The 18,046-nt window shown below is 39.9% G+C and overlaps 1 pseudogene; it reads right to left on the reverse strand.

Annotated features, from left to right (window-relative positions):
• Nucleotides 1-9,222: 9,222 nt before the first annotated feature.
• On the reverse strand, nucleotides 9,223-17,958 carry LOC132619605 (2-alkenal reductase (NADP(+)-dependent)-like; annotated as a pseudogene).
• Nucleotides 17,959-18,046: the final 88 nt, after the last annotated feature.

Genomic DNA, 18,046 nt, shown 5'->3' on the forward strand with positions numbered 1-18,046 from the left:
AAAACTAGTCCATAATTTGAGCTAGAAGTGTGTAATAGAAACACTCTATTATGTATTTCAAGTGCTTAAATTGGAACGGGCTATAATTCGAGTCTCTAAATAAAATATACTGTCAAGTTGAAATGACCGTTCAGTATGACAATTGCACAAGTTTAGGTCCACTAAGCAGCTTCCTTCCTGCTAATTCTAGAGCCAACAATAAGAAGAATGTTGATCTATTTAGTAGATAATCATTGACATTGGACAGAGCTTACGCTCTACCTTTCTCTGTTTCTGAGAGATCATATTATTAATATGAAGCTGTTAATTTCACTATCACTGATTGACCAATTTGGACAGCTGACCCTCACTCTTCCTTTACTGGTGGCTCAGCATGGGAAATGATAAGATGCATAATTGAACCATCTTGGATAGATACTGTGTTACATGCAAGGCAAAAATACATTTCCTTCAAATTGACCTTCATTGTTTGGAGGGTCTAATGATATTGAATGATGGCATTTACTACTCTTTCGAGTTTTGAAGTGTAATTTCATTTGTGAACCACCATGAGTGCATACTTTGTACCGTGGACGGATAGATAGAAATTAATGCACAAATTCATACTTCACTTTTGTGTAGAATGGAGATAATGTTTATTGAAGAACAAGAAGAAAAAAAGGGAGTAGCTCTCTCTATTATGTTTTATATTCATCACCACAAAGACATGCACTTGCTTCCAACTTATATTGCATGTCCAACTCCCATATAATTTTTGAGAAGGTTTGGTTTTATATATGTCCCCTTAGCGTATTCAGTTTTTGACTCTTGATATACAAGTGGGTTAATGTCTAACTCCAGCCAAACAACACAACCTTAATAAATGAATAGCTGAATAATAAGGATTCTAAGGATAAGATTAGAGATTCAACATATGTCACAATCATTTATACCTCTCTTGTAGATGTAATGCAACATTTTACAAAAAGGACAAAGTAATACAGTTAACAAGCATAAATAGATACATAAGTTGTCGTTTTTTGCTTGTTTATTCCGAGGATAATAGGGAGGATTACTTTGAGTAACTTGAGGCCTCCAACATTGGAGCTAGAAAATAGAGATGATTAACTTTCCAAGAAGCTCTCAATACCGTTTGTAGATTTTGTTCTTGGACTTTATTTTGCCCTCTTTCAAGTGAACTTCCATCTCTTTTTTGCTTGTTTATTCCGAGGATAATAGGGAGGATTACTTTGAGTAACTTGAGGCCTCCAACATTGGAGCTAGAAAATTGAGATGATTAACTTTCCAAGAAGCTCTCAATACCGTTTGTAGATTTTGTTCTTGGACTTTATTTTGCCCTCTTTCAAGTGAACTTCCATCTCTTTTATGACTTCGTCAAAGTGATTATAATAATAACCCACCATAAACCCTCTCATCATAACTTCTTTACCCACCATGTTCAATAGATTCCGAACTCCTCGTCTTTCTGTCCAAACCTACAAAGTCCAGTTCGCTTTTCGTCAATATAGTTCTTTTCAATAATTTGAAAAGAAGAAACGAAATGTCAGATCAATGAGTTTCGAATACCAGACGATTATATATATATATATATATATATATATATATATATATATATATATATATATATATATATATATATATATATATATATAAAAGAAGTACCTTATTGTACTCGGAATTTAAGGCTGTCAAGTGGGCCGGGCCGGACCATTTAAACGTGGGCCACAAGGGGCTGGGTCGGGGCTGGGCCGTAAGTTAAGGGGCCGGGCTGGGGGCCTGGCTTGGAGAGGGAAAAAAGTGATCGGATAGGGGCTACACCTCAGGCTAACCGGGCCGGGCCTTTTTTTTTTTTTCTAAAGTTCTAATATAAAAATAGACATTTACATTTACTAATAATAATAAAATTAACATTTACAACTAATGATAAAATTGCTAAATTAAAAAAAAGTTTAGTTGTCGTCAAATTCAAAAAGCTAGCCGTTGTAAATCTAAAAAACTAGTTGTTGCTAATTTTATTTGAACCCCTAAATTTATGAATAACTGCACTTTGGTCATATTTTCAAACTATAAATACCCCTCCATTCTTCTTCATTTTCACACAATTCTTCCACAATTCTCTCTTTATCTATATTTGTTATTCAACTAGTGTACATTACTTCACTTCCACCTTCTCCTCGAGTTCAAAGATCAACTTCAAGTGTGGTGTGGATGCATTTTGAGCGAATAAATGTGGAACATGTTAAATGTCAACATTGTGGTGACATATATCTCCACAAGTCCAGAGTGTCGGGTATTAGCCTATTAGGGGGGGGGGGGGGGGTGGAGGGGGGTGCCGGTGTGTTGCGTAGATACTTGTGAAAAGGCACGAAATTGAACTTTGAAGTTTATGTCTTCTTTAAATTTGTCCATCGATGTTAGCCATTTAATTTGTATGTTTTGAACTTTTGATTTGCAATATTTCGCCGTTCAAGTTTGTATGTTTTGAATTTGCAATGTTATCAATTTAAATTTTAAGTTTTATTTTAAATTATTTATGTAGATGTTGATATGTCTATTTGACTGGACACTAAGTTTAAGAAAGAAGAGAAGACTTTTAAACTTGTGGTGTTCAATGAGTCATATACATTTTGTGTGGCTATAAATCATTGCATAAAGGTAAATTGTTTCAAAATATAGAAAGGGGTCATTCTTTTTATCACAGACTAATAAAGAAATAGGTTCACGTAAATTGAAATGGAGGGAGTATTATATTTGATATAATCTACGTATTCAGAGTATATATGACATGCTAATGAAATTTTACTTTTATATAAAACTATCACAATCTAATATATATTATATACTGAAAATGTATCAAAGGCATATTTGTTGAGAAAACAAGATTGTCTAGCTTTAAAATATAATTTTAAAGAAAACTAAAGTGCTCCGTAAAAAGAGACTCCTAATTTATTGGGATACAATGTTTTTAAAATACTTATTATTAGTAATAAATGTAGTATTTATCTTTTTTTTTTTATTTGAAGTGGGTCGGGCCGGTGCCCCTGCGGGCCATCACCTGGGCTACTGGTGGGCTGAGCTGGTGGGCTGTCCACCTTGTCCGGCCCAGCCCCCTAATAAATCCCACCTAGCCCAGCCCCTTACACCTCTTAGTGGGTCTGGGTCGTGCCGGTGGTGGGCCGGGTTTACCGGGCAAGATTCGGGCTGGCCCGGCCCACTTGATAGGCTTACCTTCTTTTGCATTTCCTATCTTTTCTTTGCCCACCCACGCAATTATACCAGGCATTCCTATGTACACCCCGGTAAAAATAATTAAATAAATTACTTGCCTTGATTTCCAAGCAAATTAAAAATGTGTGTTAGATTAATGAAGCATAGTTTAGTAGATATAAATTTATGGTAAAAAAAAATTATCTTGAAAAAATTAGTTTCTTGAAAAAACAAAGTTGCAGCTGCTTTAGAATAACAAAAAAACAGCCTTTGTTCCTGCTTAAAAGCACTTTCTTTCGTTGGCCAAACACCTCAAAAAAAATTAAAAAAATAAAAGTTTATGTTTAGTCTCCAAAAAGCTTCACCAAATAACATGCTACTAGCATAGTAAAATTTTCTACATCTATTATAATTGATTTACATGCTTGGTAATTGGTATATATACTGACTACTATTTTTATTCTTCATGGTACAGTGCACTTCTTTTTTGGGAATTAGTTCAACAAGTCCTTTTAAAAATCTTTCGACTCTTTTGAATTTTACTTTAACCTCAAAACAAACTTATCAAGTCATGAAGTAACGGATTAAAACAAAAATCTGTTATTATGTAATTATGCTCATTAAGGGTATGATAATCTTTTCCTAAGTTAGTTATGAAGTTGTTAAATTCTCAAGAGTCAATAGTTATAGTTAGTGAGTCTATATAAGAACCAACGACAAAGCTTCATACTCAACTATTGTATTGAATTCTATTCTTCTCCATCAATGAAATCTTACTCTCCTTTCTCTCTGAATTACAGTGGTTCCATTCTTGTTAAATCACATGGTATCAGAGCTTTGAGTATCAATTGATTCAAAGTCTGATTTCAACTTCATCGATTCTTGGTTGAAATAGTCAGTCGAGTTCATAATCTGAATAACTCGAAATTCTTGCTCTCTGTGTGTGTAATTCACAAATTGCTTCCGCTTTAATCTCTGTCAAGATTGTTGTTAAGTAAATTTTGAGAAAATGACAACAACTGAAGATCAAACTACTCAGTCGAATGGCATGATTCCGGCAATTGTAACTCCGACGAGTACCAGTTCGAGTCAAGCATCTGGTGTTGATTACAATCATCCCCTTTTCTTGCATCCATCAGATATCAGTGGAATTCAAATCATATAATTTGAATAGACAAGTATTGAAAATTATGTTGTTTGGTTTAGGTCAATGAGACTTGTTCTTTTGGGTAGAAATAAGATGGGAATTGTTGATGGTTCTTGTACTAAAAAACAGTATCCTGAATCTGTATGGAGTCATTGGGAACTTGTAGATGCCATTGTTCTTTCTTGAACAATGAATGCAGTGTCTAAGTCATTACTAAGTGGTATTATGTATGCAACCAGTGCACAATATGTATGTGAAGAACTAAAAGAAAGGTTTAATAAAGTTGATGGTTCTAGAAAAGGTTTAATAAAGTTGATGGTTCTAGGACTTATAATATTCACAAAGAGATTTCCACTCTCACTCAAGAAACCAATTCTGTGTTGGTTTACTTTTCAAGATTGGAGAATCTTTGGGAAGAATTTGATGCCTTGTCACCAGCCCCAGCGTGTAATTGTGAAAGATCAAAAGATTTTAGGTTGCATTTGCAAAAATTGAAACTCTATCAGTTCTTGATGGGGTTAAATGACTCTTATGGTCAAGCTAGGAGTCAAATCTTGCTTATGAGCCCCTCACCATCTGTTAATCAAGCATATTCTATGATTTTTAGTGACGAGGGACATAAAACAGTTGCAGCAAATTCTGGAATTCTAGGTGCAGTGCCAGTTTCTAGTAGTGCAAGTTATGATACTGCTATGTTTACAAGAAATGCAGGAAACTATGATCATGGAAGGTCTCATGGGAATTGTGATCATCTAAGGTCTAATGGGAATCAGAAAAACAAGAGACCTTACAATGGGAATCTGTTTTGTGACTTTTGCAAAATCAAAGGACATACTAAAGATGTCACGACCCGTTTTCTAAACAAGCCATGACTGGCACTCGGTGCCTTGACCGAGCGAACCAGCTTGACTATTCTAACCTGTACTTTCATAACACATAATCCACGTGCATTTAAATAAATAACTTAACTCTCAAAACTCTACTGCAAACAATCCTTAAAATAATCCAAATAAATCTCGAAATCCATAAATACTGAAACGTACTGAAAATGATACCAAGTACCGTTATCAACTAAAACACGCCTATGAAGTCTCTACTGGAATACTAAAGGAAATGCACAGGACACAGGGTTCCTGGCTAATCCCAAAACAAATGCTAAATAAAGGAATAAATGAATAAACATATACAATTCCCCACCGAAAGCAAGAAGTGGAGCTACCAAAAGCATGGAGAGCGATGATCTCTAGCCTGAAGCCTGTTTGTCTGCAAAATTGGCACCTACGTTGTACCGCAGACCAACGTAGGTTCCCAAAAGAGAACGTCAGTACAATCCACTGTACTCAGTGAGTCTCAACATTCTCCTCACTAAAGTCCAAATAAAATCTAGGATCAAAATATGTAGATAATGAAGGCATAAGAGAGGAAAACAAGTCATAATTTATCACAAAGTATCACACAACACTGAAGCAGAAACATAATCACTTCAAACTTATATCTTAATTACTTAGGTCCTTCTTTCACTTTCTTTAAGCTGTTCTAGTCAACTGAACGACACTTAGTAACCCTTTATACGGTTACTCGTAGCCCTTTATACGGCTATCAAATCTTTTGCATCATTATGAAAATATTAGCAACCCTTTATTCGACTGCTTGTAACCCTTTATGCGGTTACCATTCATGTCGCACCTCATTATAAAAAAAATGTTAACCCTTTGTATGGTTACTCGGAGCCCTTTATGCGGCCACCAATTCTTTTATGCGTCATTAGCAACCCTTTATACGGGTACTCATAACCATTTATACGGTTACCAATTTGATTAATATTGCATTTAAAAATTCAAGATTTATACGTTATCCTGGACATGGCATAAGCATCAAACCTTACCTGCTTGAGAATCATCAAGAGGCTTTAATAAATAAAGAAAGAACTTCTAAAATTCTGGAAGGTCAAACCTATCTGCACGTACAAGGATAGGTTTTCTTTTTCTTGGTCATGTTAATAGGAGAATTAGACAATGGTTTTTTTTTTTCTTGTGCTGGACAGAGTTAGTACTAAGCACTCCTGCACTAACATTCAGCATTTAGTAGAGGGATAACCACAAGGAGAAAACAGAGAGTAGACCCATTTAACAATGAGCGATGTGAGTTCGCTCGTTTCAATTAATCCTCATTAGAAACATTTAATCGAACAACTTATAGCATGACTTCACAAGGAAAGGACTTTAGTAAGAACAAGTTTAAACTCACCTCAAGATTCTTCCTATCTAGCAAGGTTAACTCTATGCTTGCCAACAAGTATCAACAACTCAATACTTCGTATGCGAGAACACGAATTGAGAGAACTGCCGCATGCGAACTGGAAGCAAAAGCCAACAACTGAAATCCCTATCCTTTGCTTTTTGTTTGAAGTTGTTTGGAAGGGGTATTATTTTAGCTATCTTGGGCACTTTCAGGTGCTGCTATTAGATGGTGGGTTGGGCCCTTTCCCCTCATTTTATTATAAGTCAAGGTAATCTAATTTACCAACTAATTGCCTGTAATGTGCCCAGTAGCTAATTAAATAAATATCCCACTTATACTTTATAAGTAAATAAACGAAGCAACAATCCCAGGTATGTAAATGTGTAAATTATAAACCTATTCTATAATTAGTCCATCCACTCAACTAAGTCCCCCAGTGATCAGTTAATACATATTTGCATATCCATATTGTCTTGGAACTTAGAAATTAGTCCTCATAAAACCATCATCGGATCACATTAATTTATAACTTGAAAGGATGTTAAAATAGTCCGGGACTTTACAAAAGAGGTGTGTTACAAGTTGGTTTGTTAGCCTGCAAATTCAAAGTTTAGAAGAAAGTAAATAGTTCCCGTGGTGGGGCTGCATACAATGTAACATGAAGAGAATGGAAAGATGAATTCTCAAATGCAAAATGTCAGTACTCAACAATCAATGTTTAACTATGGGCAAAACACAAATCTGTATGCTCAGAACTCAAACAACCCATATGGTTCAAGTTCAAATGCTGGTGCACAAGGGTCTGGCTCTGGTGGTTCTGGTGTGGTTGGCCAACACACTATGAATCCAATGAGTCAAATTCAAGTAGGAGGAATTCCATTCACAAGGAATCAGTATGATGAGGTAGTTCAAATGCTGAACCAAGGCCAGGACTTGTCATCATCCATCAATAATAACAAGACCTCTGTGAACCTAGCAAGTAATGTGTCAGGTATGGAAACTAAGACTAAGATCATGGAAATGGTAACTTCTCACAATCCTGAATGGATTGTGGATATGGGAGCCACAAACCATATAGTCTCAGATCTTGATTTACTGAACAAAACAACTATAACTGCAATTCCAAAAAAGTTGCATTTACCAAATGGAGATATATCACTAGTGACTCATACATGGTCAAGTAACATCTCTAAGAGAAGTTCAATTTCAAATGTGTTTCATGTACCACAATTTGAGTACAATTTACTTTCAGTTTCTAAGCTCACTAAAGGGCTGAAGTACTTTGCTTCCTTTTTTCCCGACTTCTTCATTTTTCAGAATCTCTTCACTGGGAGGGTGAAGGAGATTGGTAGAGAAATCAATGGATTATATTTGTTGTTGAACCATAAAAGAAGACATCTTAGTTTAGCAACTCAAAGTTCTAACTCATCAATGGATTTGGTGTTGTGGCATAAGAGGCTTGGCCATACATCATGTTTGGTTTTAAAACAGCTGTTTCCTATTAGTATATAGACAATCAAGGAGAAAATAACAAATTGTACAGTGTGTCCATGTGCTAAACACACTAGATTACTTTTCCAATCAAGTAGTATCAAGAGTACTAGACAGTTTGAACGAATACATGTTGATCTTTGGGGACCTATAGAGTACCTACATTTGATGGCATTAAATTCTTCTTGACTATAGTAGATGATCTTACAAGATTTACATGGATATATTTACTTAAATAGAAGTATGATGTGCGTGTTGCTTTACAACAGTTTATGAACTACACCAGAAATCAGTTTGAAAAAATAGTAAAAACTATAAGAATTGATAATGGAATTGAATTCCTTAACTCTGTGTGTGACAATGTCCAAACAGTTAGACACTCAATTTTGGCCCTCCACATTTCTAAATTAACTAGTCAAGCTTCTTGAATTTCAAACAAAGTGAAATACGTATTCATATAAGTCAAAAATATTTTTTTAACTAGTTTTGGTGTTATTTTGCCATTGCACTTGGCAAAATATCGTAATATATATCACATATAATTTATCTATAATTTTAAGTATTAGTCATACTTAAAATGTGTGTTTAATTTAGTACTTATTTCGAAGTGTCAAAATTAAAGTCATTGACGACTTAATAGTTATAATCTATTCGTATTTGAAAAAATAAATATTTTACTTTGTTGAGTAAAAGAAGCTTAATTAACTAATTGAGTAATTAATTCGTCTCTTTTGGTCTCAAGTTGGCCTAATCTTAAAGAGAGGTTACAATTGAGATATAAAAGGTTACCTTTTAAACTAATCTTTGGCCGTTCTCTAAACAGTGAAGTACATATACATATTAAGGAGAAATATTTACGAAGCGTGACGATAGTTTTCTATCTACAAAACATAACATTACAAACCCTATACAAAACATGTTTTTTTAGATTTTTTTTTTTTTTTTTAAATTTTTTATTTTTTATTTTTTTTTATTTTTTAAAAAAGAAATTATTTTTAAAAAATATTATTTTTTATTTTTTTAAATTATTATTATTTTAAAAAAATCGCTCAAAATTTAGTGTATGAAATGTGTATATCTCGTTCAAGGTTTAACAAATCCGCTCAAAATTGTGTGTATGAAAACGGTATGAACTGTTAGTCTGTTACTATTAGTATAAAACAATCATATAGTAAATAATTTGGCACCAATAATACCTTTTCATCAGAACCTATACTTCCAGTAACTCGACAGCCTTTAACTTTGGCTAGTTCTCCAGCTATTATTCCAACTCCTGCTGCCGCAGATATGTAAACATTTGATCCTTCTTTAGCATTTCTTATCTTTTCTATGCCCACTCATGTAATACCAGGCATTCCTATGTACAACAAGGTAAAAATAATTAAATAAACAACTTGCTCTTGATTTCCAAGTAAATTAAAAATATGTGTGAGATTAATGAAGAATAGTTTAGTAGATATAAATTTATGGTAAAAAATCGTCTTGAAAAAATTAGTTTTCTATTAATGCTGCTTCTTGAAATAAAAAAGTTGTAGCTTCTTTCGAACAACAGAAAAACTGCTTTCTGTTTCTGATTTAAAACACTTTCTTTTGTTGGACAAACACCTCAAAAAAAAAAAAATCTAGCCTCCAAAAAACTTTACCAAAAAGACTATTAGCATAGGAAAAGTTTCTACATAATTGATTTACGTTATATTGACTAGTATTTTTATTATTCAGGGTAGTGCACTTCTTTTCTTGGGAATCATGGATATCATATTAAATCAAAAGCAATTGAACTCAAGGGCCACCAACGAGAGTGAGACATTGTATTATGTCTATATAGCGATGAGACAGAACACTCAACAGTACTAGTGTGGCATAAAGTAACAAAGTCTACAAATTTAGGTATCTCAATGTCAATTAACATTTTCTTTTGGAAGGAAAAAGAAAAAACCTGAAAACGAAAATCAAAATATGTGTTTTTTTGTGTGTGTGTGTTGGGGGCGGAGGGGGGGGGGTGTATATACCTAAGCAACTAAGATAATCGGGCAATGCAATTCCATGTGTAGGATTGACCATCTGAAGCAAATTAGAAGGCATAACACCAAATTCAGCAATACGGCAAATAGAGCTAATTACCATTTCACAATCTGAAAATTTGGGGTCTTTAGATTGAATCACCTTTCCCTTCCAAATGCTCTTATCACCTGCAATTTTTCATTGTAATTTGTATATATGGATATATATCATCATAATACAAGCTATACATTAAACTTTTCATAGAGTTGGTTGACTTCAAACAAAGACTACTTTGCTGTTTTTGTGAGTTACTTTCCGTGAGATTAGGGAAGCAAATGGGCGGATTGAATCAAATATGGACGAATCAGAACATGTCAGACTCTATACTCGTTGAAAGTTTGCATAAGTCATAATGAGTTAGATAAAGATGGCTCAAATAACAGATGCGGATTGTAACCAACCCGCCTAACATGACACAACATCTCCTCTTAATGTCATGGGTGGCTTTACCGCCATGCCCAATGACCCATTGGTCGCACCCCATGGCCCCAGTGTCATGGACGACCCCGTGGTCTCGGTCGCACCAAGCGACAAGAACGCCTATGCCAATGTCGCCCCATCGTTTGCTCATGACCGAGCCCACCAGCCGGCAGTGCCCAAAGCGCCCATCAGCAAGCAGCGCCCTCAACGCTTGCCTGCAGTCAGCGCCCATGTGCCCATGCCAGGCAGCCCGCGCGCAGTGCCCGACCTTCTGCGCCCCAGCGCGCCCGATGCCAGCGCCTGCGCGCGCACGACAGTGCCAGTGCCCCAGCACCCGCGCACGACAGCCTGCGCCCACGCGCGCACGGTAGTGCCACGATCCGAAGATGTTGTAATGGACCTGCTCTAGTTTAGGTCACTTTTGATGTAAATATAGAGTAGTTTACTTCCTGTTCTTGTATTATGATTCTCTAGGTTTTTTATGTCTACTCATGTAACTTGGGTTATTTTTTTTAAAGCATTATTAGGGGGGATATAGTCGGTGAAATCGAAAAGCATTCAAATCTTCTGCAAAGGTGTTCTCTCCCCCTCGAACACCCCAGCTCTCTTGTAATCAATTCTCTGTTAATACAAGCAAGCATTTTCGTTTTCAATTCTCTCATTGCAATTGTAGACGACACGGTTTTCCTACACGGCACTGACAGTCTAGTCTAGCGTGTAGAGGGGACCTCAGGTTGGCGGATAGTGATCACACGGAAGTCGGATTACTTAGCCTTACGTCGCCCTTCTAAACATCTCAAGAAGGCGCCGCGTAACAGTTGGTATCAGAGCCAAGTTTTGGATTGGCTAGCAAACGAAGAAAAAAGTTTTGACGGGTTTTGTCACCAGCCATGGTGAGGACTCAAGGGGAACGTATTACGAACCTCGAAGCAGCTGTCGAGGGACTGAGACAGCTAAATGATACTGTGCCCGCTCTGAGGGCCAGTATGGTTGAAAGGATGGATGACCTGGACCGTAAGACAACGACGGCTAGCAACGACATCGTGCACATGAGTCATGATTTTGAGGGAACACGACTGATTGTGGAGGAGTTGCGACAAGGAAGGACTGAGGATGCAGCTAACATAGCTGCAATGCAACAAACTATTGATCAGTTGACGGGTCAGCTTAATATCTTTCAAGCGGCCCTAAATGGAGTACTCCGAGGAGGAGGAAATCAAGGTGGGGGCGCTGGGAATCATGCGCCTGCGCCCCAGAAAATCAAGATACCAGAGCCAAAGGCCTACCACGATGCTCGAAATGCCAAGGAAGTTGAAAATTTCATTTTTGACGTTGAACAACACTTTGAGGTCGTGGGGGAGTCGGAGGAACCAAAGAAGGTAGCAACTGCTACCATGTATTTGCAAGGCGATGCTAAGCTTTGGTGGCGGGTAAAGTTTGAAGCCATCAGGGCCGGGGAATAGAATCTAACGACATGGGAAGAACTAAAGGCGGCTATCTGCTTGCAATTCTTTCCAGAAAATGTCGAGTACAATGCGCGCAGGAAGCTCAGGGAGCTGCGCCAGACCAAGTCAGTTAGGGATTATGTGCGTGAGTATTCCGCACTCATGCTGAGTATTCAGGACATGAGTGAGAAAGACAAGCTTTTCACGTTCATGGAAGGACTGAAGCCTTATGCCCGCGCAGAGCTGCAAAGGCAACAGGTGGACACAGTGACAAGGGTCATGAAAGCTGCTGAGTGCCTTGTCGACTATTAGGTGGAGCCTCGAAAGGACAAGCCACAACAACCTCATAGGGGAGGGAATATAAGAGGAGGCCAACACAACAACTATAACAACAACAGCAAAAGTGGCCCTAGTAGAAGTGGGGGAGACCGAGGGTCCAACCAATCTAGGTCCTCCTCGTCTGGCAGTGTGAGTGTTGCGTCTCCAAATAAAAATTATGGGAAAACGCCCTATGTTCCGAAGGGCGGATGTTTCGAGTGCGGTGGACCGCACATGAGGGCTGATTGTCCTCAGGTTAGAAAGTTTAATGTTGCCCAGCAGAGCCAGGCAGAGGAGGAAATCGAAGAAATAGAGGAAATGGAGGAACCCATGGGTGCCTTCACTCAATTTCTCAATGCCATATGTCAGGAAGAGGGCGAGTCTAGTGCCAGCCTTCGCAAGAAGAAAGATCCTACTCCTACTGCCACAAAGAAGGCCCCAAAGGAGAAACTCCAACGCTACGTTAGCAAAAGCAAAACTTTGATGTTCGTTGATATGCGAGTGAATGGTAAGCCCGTTACTGCCATGGTGGACACAGGTGCTACCCACAACTATCTAGCTTCCACTGAGATGGAGTATTTTGGTCTTGTTGTGGAGAAAGGTCGGGGTCGCGTCAAAGCAATCAACTCTCCTGCCATACCAGTTGGGGGAACGTCAAAGGGAGTGCCGTTCAAGTTGAGTTCTCTAGAGGGAAAGATGAATATGTCCATCGTCATCATGGACGACTTCAAGTTGATACTGGGATTGGAATTCATGAGGGAAAATTATGTCATCCCATTTCCATTTGTGGATGCACTGTTGGTGTTGGGAATAAATGGGGCCAAGACTTGCCTCATCCCTGCGCTACCAGGAAAGATGAAGGACGGGAACATCTCAGCATTTCAACTGAACAAGGGGGTCAAGAGACAAGAACACACGTTCTTGGCTACCTTGTGTATTGAGGATATGGAGCGTTCTTCTGGCCCTATGCCTATGGTCGTGAAGAAGCTCCTGAAGGAGTTCGAAGACGTGATGCCACAGGAGCTGCCAAAGCGCTTGCCGCCAAGGAGGAACGTGGATCATGAGATCGAGCTGGTACCGGGTGCGAAGCCACCTGCTCGTGCACCTTACAGAATGTCACAACCCGAGCTCACCGAGCTTCGGAGGCAATTGACGGAAATGTTGGACGCAGGGATTATAGTGCCATCAAAATCTCCGTATGATTCACCAGTGTTGTTCCAAAAGAAGCATGATGGTACCTTAAGGCTCTGTGTTGATTATCGAGCCCTAAACAAGATCACGGTGAAGAACAAGTACCCTATCCCACTGATGGAGGATCTATTTGACAGGTTGGGTGGTGCAACGGTGTTTACAAAAATTAATCTTAAGACAGGGTATTGGCAAGTGAGGATTGCCGAGGGTGATGAACAGAAAACGACTTGCATGACACGATATGGGTCGTTTAACTTCTTGGTCATGCCATTTGGCTTGACGAATGCTCCTGCCACGTTTTGCACTTTGATGAACCAGGTATTCCGCGAATATATCGACGAATTTGTGTTGGTCTACCTGGATGACATTGTAATCTATAGCAAGACATTGGCGGAACATCTTGGGCACCTGCGGAAGGTGTTGACTCGGCTAAGGGAGCATGAATTATATGGGAAGCTGTCTAAGTGCTCTTTTGCCCAGAAACAGATTGAATTTCTTGGTCACGTCATTGAAGAGGGGCGGATCAAGATGGACCAGCAGAAAATTCAGGCGATTGCGGACTGGCCGTCGCCCAAGGATATTCATGGCTTGAGGTCATTCCTTGGTTTGTGCAATTTCTACCGCCGGTTCGTGAAAGGTTACTCGCTCATTGCTGTGCCCTTGATAGTACTTTTGAAGAAGGTCACGCTGTGGGATTGGTCTCCCAGGCGCTAGGAGGCCTTTGATTTGCTGAAGAGGGCTATGTCTAGTAGCCCAGTCCTGGCCCTTCCTGATATGGCCAGGCCTTTTGAAGTACAGACTGATGCCTCAGCCTTCTCCTTGGGTGGGGTGCTGTTGCAAGATGGGCACCCGGTTGCTTATGAGAGCCGAAAACTAAAGGATGCAGAGCGTCGCTATGCTGCCCATGAGAAAGAGCTATTGGCTGTCGTCCATTGTCTACGTCTTTGGAGGCACTACTTGTTGGGGACCCCGTTCGTTGTGAAGACGGACAACACGGCTGTCAGTCATTTCATGACCTAGCCAAAGCTGAACGGGCGACAGGCCAGATGGCAGGAACTTCTCGCAGAGTTCAACTTTAACTTGGAATACAAAAGCGGGAAGACTAACCAGGTTGCTGATGCGCTGAGTCGAAGGACTGACTTAGCGTCGGTGTGTTTACTCGCCGCCCTTAGGGGAAGCGAAGTTTCCACACCCATAAAAGATCTGATAACGGAGTGGCTCCCTAAGGACCCTGCTGCTCAACATTTGATTAGCCTCGCAGAGCAGGTAAAAACTCGCCAGTTTTATATGGAATATGGGTTTCTCAGAGTCAAAGGGAACCGTCTTTATGTGCCTAAGGGAGGTGACTTGCGGAGGACCCTTCTGAAGGAATGCCACGATACTCTTTGGGCAGGCCATCCGGGAGAGGAAAGGACCATGGCGCTGTTGCGTCGTGCATATTATTGGCCCCAGATGGCAGATGATGTCGCTCAGTATGTGAGGACTTGCTTAGTGTGTCAGAAAGACAAGTCCGATCGCTTGACCCAGGCGGGTCTGCTGCAGCCTCTAGTTGTCCCAATGAGGCCTTAGGAAAGTGTCTCGCTAGATTTCATCACTGGCTTGCCCAAGGTCGGAGATCTGACCACCATTCTGGTTGTGGTGGATCGGTTTTCCAAATATGTTACTTTCATTGCAGCCCCTAAATATGTTTCAGTAGAAGAGACGGCTCGACTCTTCTTTGCCCACATTGTTAAATATTGGGGTGTGCCCAGAGATATTGTTAGTGATCGCGATTCTCGCTTCACTAGCAACTTTTGGACCCAGCTCTTCAAGTGCATGGGTTCCAAGTTGAGCCACAGTTCGAGTTTTCATCCCCAATCTGACGGCCAGACGGAACGGTTCAATGGCATGCTGGAGGACTATCTTCGGCACTTTGTGACTGGTTCTCAGAGGAATTGGGTGACGCTCTTGGATGCTGCTCAGTTGTGTTTCAACGCCCAAAAGAGCTCGAGTACCAACAAGAGCGCTTTTGAAATTGTTACCGGGCAGCAACCACTCCTCCCACATACTGTTGATGCCCCAAATGTGTCTAAATCTCCTAGAGCTGCTAGCTTCTCTAAGGAATGGAAGCAGAACCTAGAGATAGTGCGGAGCTACCTTGAGAAGGCCCAGAAGCGGATGAACAAACATGCTGATCAAAATCGCTGTTTCGTGGAGTATCAAGTTGGTGACAAAGTGATGGTGAAAATCCCAAAGCGGTACCTATTTGCAGGGACTAGCGATCCTCGCCTGTTGCAAAAATATATTGGACCTTTGTCCATTGTGAAACGCATTGGGGAAGTGGCTTACCGTATTGATGTCCCATCTTGGTGGAAGATCCATCCAGTTTTCAATGTTAGCCTATTGAAACCTTTTCAGGAAGACAAGGATGATCCCTCAAGGAGCCAGCTCATAATACCCGATATTCGAGCAAACAAATCATCTGGCAAAAGAGCAGTAGAAGCCATACTTGATGATCGGGTGATTCATGCATCACGGAAAGACCACCAGGAGTTCTTGGTGAAATGGATAGGATGCGATGCTAAGGAGAACACATGGGAAACGGTGAAAGACTTGAAGGCCTTCCACGATTTTATTGATGATTATCTTGCACAGAAGGCTTCGAGGACGTCGCCAAATCAGGTGGGGGAGAATGTCATAGGTGGCTTTACCGCCATGCTCAATGACCCCTTGGTCGCACCCCATGGCCCCAGTGTCATGGACGACCCCGTGGTCTCCGTCGCACCAAGCGACAAGAAAGCCTATGCCAATGTCACCCCATCGTTTGCTCATGACCGAGCCCACCAGCCAGCAGTGCCCAAAGCGCCCATCAGCAAGCAGCGCCCTCAACGTTTGCCTGCAGTCAGCGCCCATGTGCCCATGCCAGGCAGCCCGCGCGCAGTGCCCGACCTTCTGCGCCCCAGCACGCCCGATGCCAGCGTCTGCGCGCGCACGACAGTGCTAGTGCCCCAGCGCCCGCGCACGACAGCCTGCGCCCACGCGCGCCCGACCGTGCCCGCACCCCGGTGCGCACGGCGGTGCCACGATCCGAAGAGCTGTAATGGACCTGCTCTAGTTTAGGTCACTTTTGATGTAAATATAGAGTAGTTTACTTCCTGTTCTTGTATTATGATTCTCTAGGTTTTTTATGTCTACTCCTGTAACTTGGGTTATTGTTTTTAAAGCATTATTAGGGGGGATATAGTCGGTGAAATCAAAAAGCATTCAAATCTTCTGCAAAGGTGTTCTCTCCCCCTCGAACACCCCAGCTCTCTTGTAATCAATTCCCTGTTAATACAAGCAAGCATTTTCGTTTTCAATTCTCTCATTGCAATTGTAGACGACACGGTTTTCCTACACGGCACTGACAGTCTAGTCTAGCGTGTAGAGGGGACCTCAGGTTGGCGGATAGTGATCACACGGAAGTCGGATTACTTAGCCTTACGTCGCCCTTCTAAACATCTCAAGAAGGCGCCGCGTAACAGTCATAATGAGTTAGATAAAGATGGCTCAAATAACAGATGCGGATTGTAACCAACCCGCCTAACATGACACAACATCTCCTCTTAATTTGTTTAATTATTTTACTTTTTGAAAATAAAATACTATGAGTTAATAGTACTAAGTTTTAGTTCTTTCAATTTTCCATAACTCTCAATCTCCAGACGTAATTTACTATCTTTGGTTTAGGTTGCATTTTTGACCCATCCGGTTACACTATTTGATTCAACAATTGGATAAAATTCACAAATAACTATTTCTTAGTCTAGATATTAAAAAATATAGTTACTATCATGAAGTTTCAAATTTTATATGTGAAATTTTACAAAGGGTCATGTCATGAAATTTCACCTTGAAACTCCATGATGGTGATTTTTCAGAGGTAGGACAGAAAAGTAACTTGTGAATGCTGTTTATACTCAATAATTTGGTGGATCTTCAATCGGTTGGTTGTCACCCCATGACAATGAATTTTTCAAAGACAGAACTGAGAAACTGATCGACCTTAAATACTATTTTTTACTCAATAATTTGACGAGCCTTTAATTCGCTGGATTAAGTCAACAAACGAATCATAACTCAATCCATCTAAAAATTGGACTAGTTACTAAAAGTTGATTGAATTAGCGATTGAATTAGCCAAAAATGAAGTGGTTAGAATATATATATATAGTACACCTTGCCAAGTGGGATTTGAGGAAGAGAGAGCCCATCATCGAGGCCACTCAATTGAGTGCGCATATATGGATCAATGGAGGCATATAGGACTTGGAACGCCACGTGTCCATCAGAGATTGAATCCGCTCTTATCGATAAATTCACAGTGCGTAGCTTAAGATGGTCAAAATTGGGATCACCCGTTGGTGCATAACTAGCAATGTACCACTCTCTACTCTCCAGTGCTTTCGCTACAGACATGTGCGAGTGCAGGTAAGGACGAATGTTGAAGGGAAGCTTTTTAGAGCGGGTGTTATATACAATATTTTTTATGTCTATGTCTGTAATT

The sequence above is a fragment of the Lycium barbarum genome, chromosome 11, assembly GCF_019175385.1.
Source record: "Lycium barbarum isolate Lr01 chromosome 11, ASM1917538v2, whole genome shotgun sequence".
NCBI classification, from domain to species: Eukaryota; Viridiplantae; Streptophyta; class Magnoliopsida; order Solanales; family Solanaceae; genus Lycium; species Lycium barbarum.